General features: G+C 37.4%; 1 pseudogene across 1 annotated transcript in view; it reads left to right on the forward strand.

The window, feature by feature from the left end:
• LOC104980432 overlaps positions 1–5,634 on the forward strand; it is a 25,890-nt pseudogene that overhangs the window by 2,106 nt on the left and 18,150 nt on the right. The gene's annotated exons all lie outside the window — the stretch shown is intronic.

Raw genomic sequence — 5,634 nt, forward strand, 5'->3', positions numbered from 1 at the left:
CCAGAATACTGGAGTGGGTAGCCTTTCCCTTCTCCAGGGGATCTTCTCAACCCAGGGATCCAACCCAGGTCTCCTGCATTGCAGGTGGATTCTTAAGCTCCATAGCTGATTCTTATTCAAGTTGATTTATAAGAACTGCTGTGCTAGCAGTAACAGATAAAGTGACATGTCTCCCTCTGAAATGGGCTGATTCCCAGCCTGACACAGGAAAGCATTCTAGACTATTGCTCGTGGGCTTATCCCCAACCCCAAATCCCCCCTGTTCTGTTGCACCTTGGATGCTGCTGCTCTCCCTGGTCACCACACTTCTCCATGAGAATCCCACAACCACAAGTCAAGGTTTCAGGCCCTTCTCACTTCTGTGACTACAAAGAAGAAGGGATTGGATAGTAAAGGAACCAATTTGAACTTGCTTCTCTGGGCCAGGGACCATGTATTTTAACTATTTTGCAACTTCAGAAAGCCTGAAGCATAAACTTAATGTCATTTATATTTTTCCAATGTTGTTTAGGTTCTGTTCTGCACATTTATTTCTTTGATCTGCTTTGAATTCAAATTTTGGGTATGGGGTAATGTAGAGAACTCTCTGCAGAGAATATTTTATATAATAAATTTTTCCTGACATCTGAGTTCTAAGAATTTTTTATGAGAAAAAATAGGCATAACAACTCTATCGAGCCAAAGAAAAGTATCAGGATGGAACACAAAGACATGCCCCTTGATTATCATGTTTGGTACTGCACCGCTCCATTTCACCCTGCTGGGAAGGACAGAAATATTCTCCATAGGTGGCAGGAAAAGAGAGCAGAGGACTTCCAGCTCAGTCATGGGCACTGAATTGATAGGTTCGTTTGACCACTTTCTTTACTGGAATTCTTCACTGAAATTCTTTTGGACACACTCCTGACCTCACTGGTAACAGCCTGAGAGCTGCTCAGAAATGTGATAATAACCTGAGCACTAGGGTGTATGGTGTGACTAAGAGGTCACTGTGCCTGAGCTGGGAGAGGACAAGTTCATGGAGGAGGTGGCCACCACATTGAAAAAATTCAAAAGTGAATCAGGGATTTTCGGAAGCAGCTGTACAGAGTGCTAATTGACTTACTGTGTGCAGTTCAAAAATTGTGTTGGAGCATGTCCCTTTCCACCTATGACACCCTTTTTTTTATAATATGTGTAGGTACCCACACAAGACATATAGCAACCTTGTTCAATGTTCTCAACTTCAGTCTCTCCATTAATTGAAAGGATGTAATGAGTGTTCTCATGTTGTAGGATTGCTGGAAGATTTATTGGGTCAATACATATAGAGAACTTAGACCTGTGCCTGTCACACACTAATAACCATTAGTGCTTGTCAATGTTATCTGTGGCCTCAGCCCTGAGTAAACAGGGTATTAGTGAGACAGACGAGAGTCCTCCACAATGAGCTTTCCTCCCAGGAGCCACTTGGAGCCCAGATGGTTGAAAGACAAAACCACAGCCTTGGCTGAGATAGGCCCATTACTCTCTGCTTCCTCTCTGCTGCCAAAAGCATTCAGCAAGGGCTGAGCACCAAGGAGGTGCAGAAGTCTTAGTGGAGCTAGACGATTTAAATTAATATGTAGCTGAATAAGAAAGGGCTTCCCTGGTAGATCAGCTGGTAAAGAATCTGCCTGCAATGTGGGAGACTTGGGTTAAATCCCTGAGTTGGGAAGATCCCCCAAAGAAGGGAAAGGCTACCCACTCCAGTATTCTGGCCTGGAGAATCCCATGGACTGCAGTCCATGGGGGTCACAAAAGGTCAGACAGAACTGAGCAACTTTTACTTCACTAAATAAGAAAATGAGAGGGTCTACTTTTGTCACACTTGGCATGGTTGAACCAGTAAGAGGGATCAGTATAACAGCTTCTGAATCGTTTTCTATACTGAAAGAATAGGTCTTTGGAGAAGAACATCCCAATGTTTCAAACTTCCTGTATCTCCTTGGCACAGAAAAAAAATAGAATATTTGCACCCAGCTCCCTCTTTACCCTGGTTTGCTGTGAAGTGATTGAAATCTTCCTGAAGGACTTGGATAGGATGGCTCCCTACAACCTTGACCATGAAGCTCCACCGCACAGAGTGTGTATTGGGATATTAAAACATCTTTTTCTTTACTTTCAGCATTGTTAATAATTTGAATTTTTCATGTGAATACCTTAGAAATTCTGACAAACATGTTAATATTTATTGTACCAGCCCTTCTGTCCATCCTCACTGTCACTGCGGTAACCTGGGTCCTCAGACACCTCTCAGTGGCTTACGACGACCATCTCTGAAACATGTCCGCTTTCCTGGGATTGCGCCCTTGACCAACTCACCATCCTGCACTTTATCTTCCTAAAGCTCAGAGCTGCTCATGTCACTCTCCTCTCTACAATCTTCAGTATCTTCTTGTAATGAATTCTTTAAAAAAAAAATACTGATTTGGAAATGCTGTAGAAAGGAAAGATTGTCTACATTCTTCTTTCTTAAAAATTAAGTACGTCTCCTGTTCTCTTGTCATCTTTCTATTCCAAGTTTCTCTATCCAAGGACCCAATTAGTTTCCACTTGTTCTTTCTAGCTCACACCTCTAGATGTTTTAAAATATAAATCTAACTTATGGTGTTTGATAGAAAGCTATTTTTGTTTTTGCAACAAATAACCGATGGTTCAAATCTAGTTTTAAAATAATCTATCATTTCTCCAACATTTAAAGATGCTTTTATAGTTTTATTTCAGTATATACTTGGAGTATTGGCTAGAAGATTTCTGTTTCATTTATGTCTCAATATTCCTATACCATTATCATATTATTTGCAATAGCAGATGAGTTCTGCGATGCCAAATGTCTATTCATTATTATTCTTAAAAAATAATTTTTTAATTATTTCGTATTTATATAACTTAACTAGCTTACTCCCCAACGCTTGTAACATAGAACAAAACCAAAATATTTTCTTAATTCTGATTGGAATTATAAGCATATACATGAATTTAGGAAAGATTAACATCTTTATGATTTTCAGTTTTTCTTTTACAACTATGATATGTCTTCATTTATTCAGGTTTAATTTTAATGCCCTTTACTAAAATCTAATACTCTTCTTCTTATAGTTCTTATATTTCCTTAAAAGTTAATAAATGATTAAATAAACGATTTTATAACCCCATACTTATATTTTGCATTTTATTATTCAAAACTTTTGTAAATTTTGAAATATATACAACTCCTAAAGCTCCTGACAATTCAATTCATGGGCTTAGAATAAGAAAAAAACAGATCACAAGGTATCAGAGAGGTACCGAGTAGGTATCATTCAAATCTAGATGGGGGCGGGGTTCAGGATGGGGAACACGTGTACACCCGTGGAGGATTCATGTTGATGTATGGCAAAACCAATACAATATTGTAAAGTAATTAGCCTCCAATTAAAATAAATAAATTTAAATTAAAAAAAAACTACATAGGTGCAAAGAGTATTTGACAACTGAAAGCACTAATAACTTAATTTTTAATTACCAAAAAAATGTTTTCAGCAAAATATCCACCCAGGTCTCTCTTCCTCTTCTATGACGTTGAGCGATGTGGGCTGCTGTGAATGAGCAGTTGCCCACCGTGTCCTCTTCTTACTTTCATCCTCAGGGCAGAAGCAATGACTGCCTCCTGGACTAAAGATGGGAGCAGGTGGATCTAGCGAGGACATGGGAATAGTCAGGGCCTGTCCTCTCTGGGGCCTGGCAGATGGTCAGCTCATCTGTGCTCAATGGAGCACTCAGCTGCTTCTGGCAACTTCTTTTTCCCATGATTGAGGATGAATGGTTTAAGATTACACTACAGGCTCCAAGAGACTACTTTCAACATATCAGAGAAATGGATATTACTTTCAAGTTTTAGTTTAAATAAAGAATTTATTATTTCAAAGGAGAAAGAATTCTGCAAATTTCTTTCTTTATCCTAGGAAAAATAAGTTATCCCAGGACTTGTTTTCTCACCTTGTGTTGGCATGATAAAGAATCTTGTTGCCCGATAAATGGAGAACTTTGCTCACATTTCACAAATACACTTGTGATGGTATATTTGCATTTTCAGTTACTGAAGAGATTCCTCTTTTCAGAAATACATTCCCAAATTGCTAACAGACTGGCCCTGGTCATTGTGAGAACAGAAGAGACTTTATCTGATGCATTTTCTGAGCAGTTTCAATAGAGTTGAACATCTGGAAATTAAAAAAAAAAAAGGTTTAATTCTTTGAATCCTTTTCCTGGAAATGTAGAAGAGTAGGTGGCTAACCAGTTGGTGCCATACTCTTCATACTCTTTTTTTTTTTTTTTTAAGTTTATCAACAGTTACTCATATTTTATTATTCTAAATATTCCATCTAATAAGCACAGTTCCTCAAAGAGGGTAAGAGAGCACGACATCACTACTTTGCCTACCAAAGTAAAGAAAACCTCTTTTAATAACATAAAACATCAAAATAATGATAAAATCAGTATTACATAATCAAAAAAGGAGCTTATACACAAGGCACATGTCTACAAGTCTCAAAACACAGAATTAAATTTTTGGCACCTGATTAATAAAAATTGCAGAAAAATAAGTCTGAAAGATTTGAACAAGATTGGCAAATCCTTGATCTAGCTGACCTTTTTAGAACAATATATTCACTAACTGGAGAATACTCATTTTTTTGGCATTCCCATTGTGTATTCACCAATGTAGACCACAAGCTTTGCCATAAAATAGGTCTCCGTAAACTTAAAAGAACTGAAAATATACAATGCCTTCTCATCATAACAAAATTGAATTAGAAATCAACAATAAGATATCTAGAAACATCCTAATATCTGGAAAGTAGACAGCATGTTTTTAAACAATTCATGAGCCAAAGATGAAATGAAAAGTGGTAATAGGAAGTGTTTTGAAGGGAATGTACAGACATCAGCTAATACCAATGCTCATGGGATATAGGCAAAGCAATTCATAGAGGGGAAGACTATCTTCTATCTTTAGTGCTTCTAAATTCAAGGACTAAGGATCTACATTTCCAAGCCTGGGAAAGAAAAGTAAGTGAAACCAAGTAACTGGAAGGAAGTAAATAATAGAGAGCAGAAATCAATGAAACAGAAAAGCAGATACATGATAGAAAAGTTTAAAAGACAAGAGCTAATTCTTTGAAAAGATCAACAACGTTTACACATCCTTAAAATAACTTGACCGACTAAACAGTAAAAGAAAAGAATGAAAATCAATAATATCATAAATAAAAAAGCAAGGTTATCACAACAGAGAGAATGAGTGCAGTAACACTATGAAAAGAGGTTTTTTTGTGTGTGTGTGGTTATTTTGGTCTCTTTCTCAAGGGAACTTAAATTTCTTAAGTTATATCACTTTAGATGAGTCCTTATCATACCTTGGCGACTTTTCATCTCAGTTTCTTTTTTTTTTTTAATTAATTTTATTTTATTTTTAAACTTTACATAATTGTATTAGTTTTGCCAAATATCAAAATGAATCCACCACAGGTATACATGTGTTCCCCATCCTGAACCCTCCTCCCTCCTCCCTCCCCATACCATCCCTCTGGGTCATCCCAGTGCACCAGCCCCAAGCATCCAGTATCGTGC

Source organism: Bison bison, unplaced genomic scaffold (genome assembly GCF_000754665.1).
Source record: "Bison bison bison isolate TAMUID 2011002044 unplaced genomic scaffold, Bison_UMD1.0 scf7180017864499, whole genome shotgun sequence".
NCBI classification, from domain to species: domain Eukaryota; kingdom Metazoa; phylum Chordata; class Mammalia; order Artiodactyla; family Bovidae; genus Bison; species Bison bison.